The sequence below is a fragment of the Hakea prostrata genome, chromosome 4 (genome assembly GCF_041222555.1).
Source record: "Hakea prostrata isolate BN-2017 chromosome 4, UWA_Hpros_2, whole genome shotgun sequence".
NCBI classification, from domain to species: domain Eukaryota; kingdom Viridiplantae; phylum Streptophyta; class Magnoliopsida; order Proteales; family Proteaceae; genus Hakea; species Hakea prostrata.
In genome coordinates this window covers 41,953,882-41,969,504 of record NC_142603.1, presented here as the reverse complement: position 1 = coordinate 41,969,504, position 15,623 = coordinate 41,953,882, and the positions used below count along the sequence as shown (strand labels likewise).

The 15,623-nt window shown below is 37.8% G+C and overlaps 1 pseudogene; it reads right to left on the bottom strand.

Moving 5' to 3' along the window:
- Positions 1-6,601: 6,601 nt before the first annotated feature.
- Positions 6,602-8,444, bottom strand: LOC149018927 (pectinesterase pseudogene; annotated as a pseudogene).
- Positions 8,445-15,623: the final 7,179 nt, after the last annotated feature.

Here is a 15,623-nt window from a genome sequence, read left to right as displayed (position 1 = left end):
ACCGCTCAAGAAACCGTTCAAATTATCAAGTGCGAAAAGACCCCGATTTGGAGCATGATGGGCTAGAGATCACTTATGGGCCCACCCCAAAATATTTATTAAAATAAAGCAGCCAATTTTTGATTTACAGTTGAGTTTAGTTAGTATTTTTATTTTATTTTATTTTATTGTAATTGAAAAAATATATGGAGCCCACAAGTAGTCAAATATTAGGATTTTAGATTTTTCTATAGATTTCCTAGAAGATTTTATTTATTTTCCCCTCTCCCCCACTTTCTATTTTGTTTATTTTAATAACTCCTTTATGTTTTGTTAACAAAATATATGTATTTTATTTTCTCATTCTTTCCTCTTTACTCTCCACTTCTAACTTGTAGAAATTTTTTATTTCTTATTTTCTTTCCCTCCACTCATTCTCTCTCTCTCTCTTCATTCCTTTTGATTTCTCTTAATTAGGCTCTTCTTTATTTTTTTCTTTTCCTATTTCACTCTTTTATTTATTTTCTTTATTTGTAAATCATTCACCATCTCCTATAAATATCCCTCCACTCTTGGACCTAGTTGACACTTTCTTTCTCTTTAATTTATTTAAGCGTTACTTTCTTTCTCTTTAGTTTATTTTATAGATTGGTTTGTAGATTCAATTTTTCTATGCAATGCAACTGAATATTGAAGTTGTTTAATTTATTTTATGCAAGTGTATTTCCTTTCTTTTGATCAATGCAATTTCAATTTCAATTTCAAGTTCAAGCTTTAAGTTTTGAGTTTCAATTTTCAAGAGGATTCGTTTTTCTCTCGGGTCTAGCAATTGCATTTGGATCATTCGGATCTGATTGTTAGAAGTTGGTTGGGATTCGAATGGATTATTCAAGGATTATTTTTGTCATTCAAGATTCAAAGATGCAAGTAAGTAGTCTTCGTCAATAATCTTCTCTCCCCCTCCATTCCCACTTCTTTCTACCCTCCATATTCTTAACCAAGATTTATTTTCAACATTTATTTATTATTTTCCTTTCCCCTTGGGTCCCTTGATCAAAGATGCCTCAGATGCGTCATCTTTTGGTTAAAGTTTCCCTTTTCCTTTTATTGCTTTATTATTTGTTTTGTTATTTACTTTACGCATTCTTTTTCTTTTTAATATATGTTCCCCCGATCGGTGGAGGTAAGCTTCTGACAAGGGTCCCATGGTCAAAGTCGTCCTAATTATCTTTGCCTTCCTCTATCCGGGTTGACACTAGGATCCTTCCCTTTATTTATTTATTTATTGTTTGCATTTTTTTTTCCTGCCTTTTATTTATCGTTTTATTTATTTATTTTTAGATGATGAATGGATAGGTTATGTTTGTTTTATTTTTAGTCTCAATTCAATCGCATTAGATGTATGTGTTAGATCTACTCATTTAGTTTAATTAATTAGTTTAAAATTTTGAATCATTGCACTCTTGAGTTAACATTAAAAGATTAAATTCTAAAGTGACGATCTCCCCCGAGATCGACCCGTTAGTTTCATGCACGTCGTGCGCTTGTCGTTACTTCTTATTTTGCAAACAATCGCCAAGCTAAGAAAAGTGAAAGCTTAGCCATCGTGCTGCATCCCAACCCATTCAGCCTGTATCCCAAGTGGGTCAAGACGTAACTGTAGGAAATGTGCTCTTTTGATGTTGTCCTTGTAGAGAAATCCGCCATAGGTCGATAACAATGGCTTATCTTTCACTAAATTGCATGATGGTTTCCTGAAGGGCTTGCCATCTCTACATAATTGTCCATGAGATTTTATGGCCATTAACTGTCACCACCAAATCCAGTCTTGTTAAGGCAACCCAGAGGGGGAGTGAATAGGTTGCAACTAATGGACTTGCTTAATTTTTCAGTTTAATAACAAATACAAAGTAAATTGTATGTTTCAATGATAACAAAGTAATACAATAAATCCACAAGACAAGTATTTTATAGTGGTTCGACTTTTGTAAGTCTCACGTACACTCCTCTTGGCCTCATGATCAAGAGAGTATTCCACTAGTAATTCTCTTTCAATACAATGGGGTAGAGATCAAATCCTTTACAATCTATGTTCAATAAGGCGAGAGCACCCTTTACAATCTTTGTTCTAAGTTGGGCAAGAGCACCATTTACAATGTTTGTTCTAAGTAGGGAAAGAGCACCCTCTACCAATTCTAATCAACCTAGACTAGAATTGAACAATCAATACAATTTGAAGAGTTGGAAGATATTACCTAACACGGGGTGGTGACACTTTACCCCTTGTGTGAGTGTGATGCAATGATATGAATGATCAACGGAATAGATGCACCACTAATGAAGTCCTAATGGCCTTCAATCACTCCAAGCTTTACTCCAATGAGTTTGCTTGACAACTTTGGAATGTCCTTCAAAGTTGAATGAAGTTGGAAGACAAGTAATCAATGCTAGTTCACCAATTTGAGAGCTTTTAGAGTTGAGAGATAGTAAATGCTCCATAGGCAAGGTAGAGACTCTCAAATGGGGGTGGTTGGGGTTATAAATATGGCATTCAATTGCTTGGCCCAACCTCCCAACGGATAGAAATTTCCTGTGAAATTTCAATCTCCGTTTGGCCGGACATAAGTCCGTCTCAAATTTAACCATTCAAAGTATAGCCGTTAGGTTGAGTCGGAGACCAGACAGACGCCTGCCTAGCACTCCGTGACCAAACGGATGCCCGTCTACGGCACCGAGTGTACAAGAAGGTTTGGACGGGGGACTTGATTGTGTTTTTGGTATTTCTAGCAAACTCTAAGCCTCATGCACTCTCCTAATATATCGGAAGTCGGTCTAGTGACACGATATGCATATAATTTAATGCGGATTACATATGAGTGCATGTGTATATATCCTAAGTCACAAATTCATTTAAGTCTTGAACTTGATTTGATTTTCCCATCTTCTTGTGCTTTGATCTTGACGCTCATCTTGTTCTTGGTTCCTTGTCTAAGATATTTGAGTTTGATTTGGGCTTGAGCATTTGGTGAGTTTGGTCCAATGAGTCGGATTTGGTCCACTTGTTTTAGTAATGAGCTGAACGATCACAACTTAATGTATGCATTAGTAATTTGTGTTTGTTATCATCAAAACTAATGGAGGCTGATGTGGCAATCCTGACATGGCATTTCCCAACAAGTCTAAATCCACAATTCAGCAATGATATGAGCTCTTTTAAGAGCCACCCCTAACCAAATCCTAAAAATTGGCCACAACATTGGAACACCCCCAAATAGTGATGGAGTTTCCATCACTATTTCTAATAATATCATCAATCCCTACTTGTCCAAGGTTCCCAAGGGAGGACCATCAATATTTAATTGCACCACCCATCAGAAGGGCCCACAAAACCTCAAAGGGTTCCTTCATGTGCTTCATATGAACGTGAATACCAGTCTACAAACGATTAGGAGCTCTTGCAGCCCCACCGGGTCCTCCAACTTATAAGAGCCAAGTTGCAAGTCCGCAATTATCCCAAGAAATTCCCACCCACCATCCGTACGTTGCTCATCATATGTTCTCGATTTCTTTCCCTCCAGATTTAAGAAGTGATAAGAGCAAAGCCTTTCAAACAAGGAGTCCACATCTTGAGATATTTTGCTTTCTTTGACCACCAATAACACACATCCTCCAAGTGAAGAGGGTTGGCTCGGATTCTATGATGACTTGCATGAACCAATATGGAAAGAACATAAAAGATAGGAAGGGACCTTCACTTTCTCATGTTGATCGTGTCATGAGGAGTTCATTCTTCTGGATTTTCCAAGGGGTAAGTAATATCGCCAAAGATGCCGCTGGCAAACATAGAGAGCCCAAACCGGGGGTTTTCATTTGGGAACCAATTGGGATGTTGAGAAAGGTAGGTTGGGGACCCTAATGTTGTCAAATTGTAGATCCCAAAGTCCCATTCAAGTTGCTTTTGAATTGGGGCCAAAATAGACCAAAGTGGCTCGAGCCCCAACAATGGGTAGTCGACCAGCCTTGCGTGGCTCAACTCCCCATCCCCTATTTCGAGGGTGTGTTTTTACCCCTTTGACCCAGGTCTTCACCGTTTGTTGATCATTTAATTTCTCGTGGTTTAATTCTAGGGTTATTTTAGGTCCATTACACTCTCTTTTGAGGATTTGTTTGTAACATGAAGATTGATATTAGCTTGAAAGGTGAGGAAAATACTTAACCATATCTTGGGTGATTGATGGTGTTATTTGAATCTTCATTATTTTTTATATCTTGTATTTTATTATAAATTGTGTGTCTTTCTGCGCGAACGGAAGGTAAGATCATTCTATTTTGTATCTACTTTCAAATTTCATGAATTATGATATGAGAATGACGTGAATGTGTGGATTTGATTGTGGGACTTTGTCCTCTTGTACTTATATGCCAATTAGGGTTGTGGCTTTGCCCATTACCCTAGTGACTATATATATATACACTTAGACCTAAGTACATGGATACTAAGTGTCTAGTTGTATTGGTTAAGTAATCCCATGAATGCTACTACCTCTCCAAGACGGGTGTTGAAGACAGGTTAACCAAATGATGTCAATGGTTGAGTATTGTGAGCATCATGCGGGCCCATTGCCATCATGAGATGGTAGAGTTGCATATGAATAGTGTTTGGGCTCATGTCACTTTTAGCATGATGTGTAATTTCCCGGGGGAAGTGATCAAAGCGTTTGCCTATATATATGTGGATGACCATAGGGTTGAGAAATCGAATTCAACAGTTGCTCCCATTGAGGATCCCGTTTCTAGGTGGATAAGGATATTGGACCAACAAATGCCTCTCGTTAAAGAATGATATCCAGACCATATGTAGTATGAGACCGTATGACCATGCATTGGGCATAGAGTTGTCGTTGACATGTGCCAGTTCTCAAGCCAAATGGTTATGTGAGAGAGTGGGTGACCTATATCTCTAGCCATAGATTGATGTGACTTGACCCAATAATCGTAGAGAACCCAATAGACATCTCTTATAGAGAGAGTGTGATTGAAACCGTCCGTGAGGAGAGGTCAGGTATAGCTTAATGCATGTTTACCATACAAACTTCATCAATAGAGTTAGAAGCATGATTTCATATTTATTTATTATTCATCTTAATATTATTTGTGTGGAGAATTGTGAATGGATGTTTGAATGTAGTTAAGTTGATCTTATTGAGTTCGTTGAACTCATTCATTTTACATTTATGTTATTTTTAAATTTCACTGCGAGGTTATGAGGACCCCATTTACCTTTAGAGTCCGCTGCTCGTATGAGTTCTACGAGGGACCCACGACAAATGATACGAGAGCTACATGGCGAGTTGTGTGCCTGTTCAAATTGTGCCTCACGGAGTCTAGCCGTTATAGTAGTTGCTTTATCTTTCTCACCCTTGTATCTTTGTGCTTTATCATTCTCACCCAACAAATAGGCGAGGGCGCTATTTAACTTTTGAAACCTCTCAAGAAAATAGACTTCCACGGTTAACTATTCATCTCTTTAACTCGATGATTAGGATTTGATTAACTTTGGTTAATGTTTACACTTTTAATTCATGGATGAGCGTAATCATATTTGATAACTTGATTTTTATAACTTTGAATCACAATCTTTAATTTGTTCTTGTCCATTAATTATGCTATGTTGTATGGTAGCATAGGTTTGGCCGTGAACCTTGGTCTTGTAATGTATCACCCCACACGGTATTCGGATATGATTGGATCCATTGCGTGGGGTGTGAGATAAATGCATTGAAGAAAATTTAGTTTTGGGAGTATGAACATAGTAATTTACAAACCCAGGGGTTTATACATTATTTGGTCTTAAAAATGATGACAAAAAAAGAAAAAAATTGGTGGAACTTATTGAGAACAATGATTTCAATCGGCATTCAAGATGGTTATCAAAATCATTGTTTAGAATTTAGTATTCGAGCATCACACCGATCAGGTGATTTTAAGAGACATATCGTCTTGTATCGATTATTGTATGGTATTGGGCAATGCATTTTAGTGCAATCCAATAGAGAAACATCTCGATATGTATCTTATTGGTTATCTCTAATATGGATACATAACTACAACTAGTATCGCACTGTATTCTGGGACGCTTTAAACCGTGATCGAAATCACGCTCGAGTTGGAACCGTGAGAAAAAAGATATTAGGATCGCCGGTGAATCGAGATTCATCCCTTGGAGACAAGAAAGAAGAGAAAATTATGTCTACAAATTGGCTTGATTCTCTTTTAACCGTAAGCTTGCCGTTGTTCTCTTCATTTGTATATAAGCTAGGAAATCCGACTTAAAATACCAAATTAGAACGGTTCATGAATCCAAGATTTTAAGTATCGGTATCGAGTATCGTATCGGTCGGCAATTTTAAGAGGCGTCAGTCTTGTGTCGAGATCTTGTATCGTATTGGACATTGCATTTTAGTGCAATCCAGTAGAGAAATGTCCCGGATATTTCTCATGTCCGTTATATCTAATATGGATGTGTATCGTCTAGTATCGCATCGGATCGCGAGATACACTTTAAACCTTTCCCGAATCCACGTAAAAAGGTTAATTAAAAATTAACATGGATGTACAAGTGTCAACGTGAGAAGTCGAGGTAATAAGGTACACCGGAGGCCATCGACCATTTGTATCCTGCGAAGAAGAGATTTCTTGCAATCCACCTACGAGCCTCTTTTTCATGGTGAAGGACATGGAAGCCTTTCCATCGGATCCTTCCAGATAGGTTTTGGCACCAAGCCCACGATTGGCGTACTCGGCGTAGTAACAAGTGTTTAATCCAAAGTCGGAAGTGTTCCATGGCAGCCATCCTCGTAGAGTTGATGAAGGCGTCCGGGGTGGACTCCATGATCACCGTTGTTGAAAACTCCTTCCATGGGCGGCCCAAGTATGTTTGGGCTGGGAACTTAGCAAGGACAAAATCCCGGTCGGGCATGATGTGGCAATTTTGGAGCACCGACCTCTTGGCTCTTTATGATCTGTTCTCCCTTGTGCGATCATCAGTATTCTGTTGCCCTGGCAAGGGTTTCTTGACGATGATCTTAGAGTTTTGGATTAACGTTGTAGAGTCACCAAATATGAAGTCCACGGTCCCTTTGATGACACAATCCCTATAGAACTGAAGATGTGTATGTGCGTACAACGTGTCCTGGTAACCGTCCATCAAGCAATCATAGAAGGACGACTCGTCGGATTGAACCCGGAGAGCCACGGCCTGGTGTTCTGCTGGGCCCGCCGTGTTTTTAAATGTCATCGATTTCGCCATAAATCCGTATCCTATGGCCGCTGCACATTTATTAAACATTCAAATAATTATAATCCCCTTCCTTAATTTCCCTCATGGTCATTTTGCTAAACTTTTTAAGTGGTTCCATATAATTAATATAATTCAACTTACTGAAGGTGGCTGTTTGAGACGTGCTGTAGCCTGTCACATTGCTCCTCTTTCCTGTAATGATGGTTTTCGAGGGGCCATCCCCATACATGAAAACGTTAGCCATATCGCCGGGAATGACGACGTACTCACTATAAACACCGGCCTTAACGTGGATAACGTATCTAGGTATCGATATGTCTTTTTTTTCCTTGGAACGAGGATTTGGATTGGCAGCTACAGCTTCTGCAATTGTCTTGAAGTTGCCGCTCCCATCCTTTGCGACAACCGCATGGGGCTTGAACTTTTTTCCTGGGCCCAGGAGCTTGCGATCGGCTGCCGATAACCATGTGGGGTAGCCCTCCCTGTCGACTTGGATAGTTTCTGCCACCAAGAGCCGTCGTGACTTGGGGATCGTGATGTCAAGAGGTACGTTTAGAGCGCCAAGTATTTGGGAAAACTCCACAACGATGGCAAGGGCATTGCTTGTCAGCTGGGTTGAATTTAGAAGCACATTTGTGATTTCCGATTTCAGCTTTGGATCATCGATTTCATCCTTGCAAGTCTCGTGGTAAGCGACCACGGCGCTCAACCAATTGGCAAGGTTTGGCACGCGTGCGTGTACAGTCTTCAAATCGTTGTCAGCTGCTACCAAGATGGACTCCTGGAGCTCATCGATGGCATATTGCAGAAATTCTTTACATACTGCGAATGAAATCTTCGTCTTGTTTATTTTGTTATCCTTCTCGAGGATGGCTGCTTTAGCCATAGCAACTCGCACCTCCTCTAGGGTGGCGGAAATTGCCAGTCTGATGAAATCCTTGGGATCAACAGTTTCATTTTTCGAAATCTCGCTGAGGGTGCTCACGCAGAGATCCTTGTAGCTCGTGGGTTCACAGACGATCTTAACAGTCTTCATCCCCGTCGTCAAGTTGGTGTTACTGCTGCCTCCATTACTGGATCTATGCTTAGCACGAGTTACACCAACGACCACGCCTACCACAACTATGAGTAAAACGACGGCAACTATTGCTTTGCCTTTCCCCATCTCGTCGTCGTCGATCGTGACAAATTGAGACTAACAAAGGTGATTATATATACCAGGAGATGAAACACAGACGACAACCCACAGGTGATGGCAACGCTTTGGTGATGTGATGATACTGCCTAATTAAAGTGTGAAGTGATAATGCAACACCAGAAGTTTTAGGAGTCTTTGCATTGTTGAAAGTTGATGAACGTTAAATTTAAATAATAGGGTTGGGATTCAATATTTTTGGGTCGTCGGATCGATCTCAATTGAGCGAGACCGCAAAAGAAGCCCCAGCAATGGAAAGAAACCAATAGGTTAGAATTCGATTCTGTAAAACTTTATCCACTCCACGCCTGTTGCCTCTAGTCCTCTACTTCCACAATAACTAATTCGCAAACATCATATACATTGTAAATGATTTTTTTTTTCCTTTTCCTTTTTTCTTTTCTCTGTGGACAGGAGTTAGCTTGGGAATTACTTTCTACGTACAGTCTGGAATCCTCGTTTTGATTCTGAAAAATCAAGAAATCAAACGGATTGGAAATTTGATTCTAAGAATTTACATAAATAAATTTAATAAGAATGTAGAATTAACCAAAAACTTAAGTTTGTTTTTGTGGTAATATAATAAAAAAAATATAAAAAAATGGAATCATTGAATCAAAATGACTTAAGCTCTAATTTAGGGCTTGAATAAAGCATAGCACGAAGGTCAATATGAGGACGAAGTTCTTGGTTAAATTCCGGGTCAAGATTAAAGCTAAAACCGAAGACAAAAATCAGGATCAGGAAGAAAATCAATGCCACAATTACAATCTGAATAAGGGCCAAATTCATAAGCGTAAAAAATTAAGACCAATAAAGGTCGGGCCAAGTGAAACTACATGTGGTCATAGGCCTGCCCATGGCCTTGATTCAAGGCAATAATGTTTTTGCCCTGACCCACCCTCATGGCCAAAATCCTAACTGCAGGCTTTGTTTGGGCCAAGGGCCACCAGTGCCAAACTTGCACCCTTAGTTAATTTGGTTAATTTCGACATATGGACTATTTAATTGAATGGAAAGACCCTATACATTTTTATATATAATACTAGTAAAAATAACACGTGCAAATGCAGGTGTGACCATATAAGTAAGGCAAGAAAGGAAGTGTCTTTTGATTCGACTTTTGATTATACTATGTTGATGTTTAAATAGATATTCAATTTTTTATTTTCAAAATTACTACCTAATACAACTCATTAGTTTTTAATTTCTTTATCCTGGATCTACTAAATAATGTTTTTTCCATTGAAAAAAATAACTAAAGTTATGCATAGTTTCATTATTCTTTATCTAAATATTTCTACTTTATCTTGGAATATTTTGTTATTTTCTCTTTTTCCTTCTCTTTTGTATGTTAAATAAACTAGATAACATAAATTTTTGCACTGCCACTAAAGAATAGAGGCCTTAAAGCACTAATACCCCACTTTATGTTTGAAAAGCATAGACACCCCAAAATTAGATTTTCATTGGACCCTTAGTATAATTTGTCACCGAGAAACATTAAATCACCGTTTATCAAGTATATAATAATTGTTGAACCTCTTTTTTTTCCTCCCAACAATGGAAGCGGAAATGGGAATAAAGGCAGTGGTGGAAGAGAAATCTCAACTTGCAGAAATTTCTGAGAAGAGATCCAACGTCAAAACCATTTTTTGAGAAGAAACCTCAACTTTAAAAAATGGAGGAAAGGGGGTGAGAAAGAGATCCAACTTGCATAAATTTATGAGAAGCGATCAACTTCTAAACGATTTTTGAGAATAAATCTCTACTTGCATAAATCTAGATTCTTCTCTTCCCTCTTTGTTTTCTTCATCTTCTCTGAGGTTTGAGGAAACATATGTGAAGAAGGACGCCATATATGTTCAAAGAGAAAGGATGGAGGAAAGAGAGTGAGAGGGAATTTGTGGGTTGAAGAAGATTTGAAGTGAGTTTGTAGAAATGGGGGGTATCAGCTAAACAGGTCTCAAAATTGGGTATTTTTTTATTATTTAAATCATCTTTTTAGAAGTTTCCTCCATACTGATGTATGTTGATGATATTTTTATTTTTTCAAATGTTTCTTTATGTTATGTTAAAGCTTTGAAAAATTTCTTACCGAAGTATCAAAAATTTTCGGGTCAACATATCAGTTTGGAGAATAGTAAGCTTTTTCTTGGACATGTGCCTCCTAGTCGGAGACAGAAAATTGTGGACATGAAATATCCCAATTGCACTCTTTCCTACTTGATATCTGGGGGTAGATATTTTTAAAGGAAGAGTTACTCGTATCAGATTGCAGCCAATTTTAGACAAGATTAAGAATTGGCTACAAGGGTAGTGTGGAAAGCTGATACCTATGGCAGGTAGAGTAGAGCTGGTACGTTCAGTTATTTCTAGCATGCTGATTCATAATTTTTCAGTGTACTGGTGGCCTAGCTCTATTATTTCTCAAGCAAAGGCTTGGATGCGTAACTTCATTTGGACAAGGAGTATAGAGGCTGTGAAGAAGGTTACAGTTGATAAGCATGCATTTACCATTATTTATTTGACTTAATTCCCCATACTAATTTAATTAAAGAGAGCTAGTTAAGTATTTTTTCATGAATAAGGTGATTTTGGTTATTAGAGATAATATGGAGTAAAGTTGGCAAATATATTAGATATTGGTGGATTTTAAATCATGACATTCAGTCTTTCTGCCCAAGAAATCATGAAAAGTGAGATCTTAGCCAAAGTGGATATAGGTGGAGGTCTAAGGAACAAAATTGGTAATAAATCTGAAAATTGAATAAACATACCTACCTTCAATATTTTGGGCATATCTCTTTCGTATGAGCTTGGATTTTGGTGATTCAAGATACCATGGAACGATATCGAAAATATCTACAAATTTATAGTTTTGAGTTTTTCCAAAATCCGAACGAATAAAGGTCAAATCTACTGGTAAAGAGAGGGGATTCATTGTGTGCGGGAGACATAAAAGAGAAGCCAACCACAGAGAAGAGGAGAAGACGGCGAATGCAGCTCTCATCTCTCATTGCTGAAGAAGAAGACCACATCTCTCTCTCTCCCTATGTTTCATCTTTATTTTTCTTATGAACTTTGTGATAATGAGTAGCTAGTTCCTTTTCTTTGGGATGTAGATGAACCATGCTTATTTCAATAATTTGATTGTTCTATATCTTTTAGTTGATTGTGTTTGAGTTTGGCCAAAGATGTTTTATAGCTCAACGAACTAAGCGTGCCAAGCTTTGGGGAAGGACGATAGTCTTGTGAAGATAGAGCATATCTAGGTAGACCATCCCTAATTTGTTTTGAAGTGTAGAGTTATATTGGTTAGGGAAAAGCATTGGGGATTCGAAATCCCAAAGATTTTCACTTATTCATAGTTAACGTTTTTGCATCAATTTGTAGATTTAGTTTAAATTTAGTTTTCTTGAATTCAATCTTAGTGACTTAGCCTTTTAGTTCCCTATAGTTCGACCCCGTACTTTCTACTTGCTAGATTAGTATAGGATTTTATTTTTGATTGGTTAGCGACACAATCAAATTTTGGCACCGTTGCTGGGGAACCAAAGCACGGTTGCTAGGATTGATTTTTATCAATTAGGCATAATTTTTAGAGTAATTTTAGTGTTTTTAATTTTTAATTTTTCATTGCTTATTTAACTAATCTCTTTTTCTTTTGTTTTGTAGGTAACTGCAAGAGTAGCGCTTCGATAGTTAGTTTAGGTTTTTACCTTTTCTTTCTTAGATATAATTGTATTTAGGACTTTTCAATTGTAATATTTACATTAGATATGGTTGTTTAGGTTAATTTTTAAAAATCTCCATCTCTCAGATCCCACGTGTAACTTTTGTTCGAGAGATCACGTGGATTGCGCTTCAGGTACGTCCTAAACTCTCCCTTTTGCTATAGTTATTTTCTTTTAATTTTACTTATTTAGCTTCTTTTTGTTTTTTATTCTTTTGTGTGTATGCATGGTTGTCGCTCCCTAAACCTTGAGTTGACTCCACTTGCCGTGGGTCGTGGGCTTGATCCGGAAGGCCCAGTTTGTCATGGGCCCTATTCTAGAAAGCCCACTAACGGGTGAATACGTGGAGATGCCATTTGAGTGGCACTCTCCTGTAGGGAGGTCAGCTGAAGGTACCTTGCTGAAGAGAGTTGAGCTGAAAGGTACCCTCACAGCCTTACCATTTCACCCACAGCCTTTGGGGCTCTATATAAACTCCATTTCGTGCTCATTCTTGACACACAGAATTCCTCCTCCTCTTTCTCTCTCTCTCTCCCCGTTATTCTGTTAAGCAGTGAACATAACCTGATTATACCTTGAGTAAACCTTTCTGGGGTCCAACCTTAAAGGTTTGGGCTGACTGATCTTGGGGTGAAGACACTTTTAGAACCCATATTGCACAATTCGGGGTGTCTAAATACCTTAAAGAAAGTATTTCATGTACGTTTCAGCTCTAAAGAAGTACTGTGATTACAACAACAGTTCTGGTGTGCGTGCAGATCCCTCAAGCGTCAACAACACCAAGTGAAACTACATGTGGTCACAAGCCTGCCCATGGCCTTGATTCAAGGCAATAATGTTTTTGCCCTGACCCACCCTCATGGCCAAAATCCTAAGTGCAGGCCTTGTTCGGGCCTAGGGCTGGTCAAGGCCACCAGGGCCAAACTTGCACCCTTTGTTAATTTGGTTAATTTCAACATATGGACTATTTAATTGAATGGAAAGACCCTATATATTTTTATTATATATATATACTAGTAAAAATAACACGTGCAAATGCAAGTGTGACCATATAAGTAAGGCAAGAAAGGAAGTGTCTTTTGATTCGACTTTTGATTATATTATGTTGATGTTTAAATAGATATTCAATTTTTTATTTTCAAAATTCCTACCTAATACATCTCACTAGTTTTTAATTTCTTTATCCTGGATCTACTAAATAATGTTTTTTCCGTTGGAAAAAATAACTAAAGTTATGCATAGTTTCATTGTTCTTTATCTAAATATTTCTACTTTATCTTGGAATATTTTGTTATTTTCTCTTTTTCCTTCTTTTTTGTATGTTAAATAAACCAGATAACATAAATTTTGCACTGGCACTAAAAAATAGAGGTCTTAAAGCACTAATACCCCACTTTATGTTTGAAAAGCATAGACACCCCAAAATTGGATTTTCATTGGACACCTTAGTCTAATTTGTCACTGAAAACCATTAAATCACTGTTTATCAAGTATATAATAATTGTTGAACCTCTTTTTTTTCCTCCCAACAATGAAAGCGGAAATGGGAATACAGGCAGTGGTGGAAGAGAAATCTCACATGCAGAAATTTCTGAGAAGAGATCCAACGTCAGAACCATTTTTTGAGAAGAAACCTCAACTTTAAAAAATGGAGGAAAGGGGGTGAGAAAGAGATCCAACTTGCATAAATTTCTGAGAAGAGATCAACTTCTAAACGATTTTTGAGAATAAATCTCAACTTGCAGAAATCTAGATTCTTCATCTTCCCTCTTTTTTTTCTTCATCTTCTCTGTGGTTTGAGGAAACATATGTGATGAAGGACGCCATATATGTTCAAAGAGAAAGGATGGAGGAAACGAAGTGAGAGGGAATTTGTGGGTTGAAGAAGATTTGAAGTGGGTTTGTAGAAATGGGGGTATCAGCTAAACGGGTCTCAAAATTGGGTATTTCTTTTTCATTTAAATCATCCTTTTAATCTGAACCCTCCGTTTAGCATATTCCACATGTCGCCATGTGAAAGTGCACTGTTGTGTGCAGTAGAGAAATGTGTACAGTAGAGATTTTTTTTTCCTCTATGTTTAATACGGAGGGTAACATACACCAATTATAGTTGTCTTCAAAGTATATGCTCAAATATGTTCTTTTTTTTTCCTTTTGGTATCTGAGGTTCATCGGGCCAGCTTATGAGCTCCTCGATTATGTACAGTCTGGAATCCTCGTTTTGATTCTAAAAAAAATCAAGAATTCAATTGGATTAGCAATTTGATTCTAAAAATTTACATAAATAAATTTAAAAAGAATGTAGAATTAACCAAAAACTTAAGTCTGTCTTTGTGGTAACATAATAAAAAAATAGAACATAAATGGAATCATTGAATCAAAATGACTTAAGGTCTAATTCAGGGCTTGGATAAAGCATAGCACGAAGGTCAATATGAGGACGAAGTTCTTGGTTAAAGTCCGGGTCAAGATTAAAGCTAAAATCAAAGACAAAATTCAGGATCAGGAAGAAAATCAATGCCACAATTACAGTCTGAATAAGGGCCAAATTCATAAGCGTAAAAAATTAGGACCAAGAAAGGCCGGCCCAAGTGAAACTACATGTGGTCACAGGCCTGCCCATGGCCTGGATTCAAGACAATAATGTTTTTGCCCTGACCCACCCTCATGGCCAAAATCCTAAGTGCAAGCCTTGTTCAGGCCTAGGGCTGGTTAGGGCCACCAGAGCCAAACTTGCACCATTTGTTAAAGTCCCACATGATTTGCCAATCTGAAAACTGTAATCCCGCTCACAGAGCTCCACTGCCACATCATGCATTGATAAGGGAAAAGAGAACCCAAAGTTCTAGCTGCAGAAAGGTGCTCAGGTCATTCTATACAAATTAAAATATTAATGAAAATAATGGGTTTTTGTGCTTCCTTGTTTCCATGACTTATCACTTGCAGATACAAAAGCCCAACTGATTTTATGATGTCCCCCGTTTCCATGGACCTCCTAGCTCGAAGCAGGAAAACAAGGGGACACTTACCACCGGCTAAAAATTCTCTACTGGTAAAAGCTTCTTGAATGAACAAATGATCTCAGGTTATTTTAGGGTCTCAGAGTCCCTACAGTTGATTCTCAATCAAATAACTTGAGAATATTGTTTTTCAGTTGATTATCTAATAGAGTATGAAAAATGAAATTGAATTGAATGAAATGATAAGATAAATCAGAGGTATATATAGACTTACATCACACGATTTACATCACACTACCTCTATGTGACACATGTTAGTCTTATTTCCCCCCCCCCTCAAACTAGGCTGTGGAACTAGACCGAGTTTGAAAAGTATTCCCCCAAATTCTTTTCTATGAAGCGCTTTGGAAAAAAATCAGCCAATTGGTGATGTGTAGAAACATGACATGTAA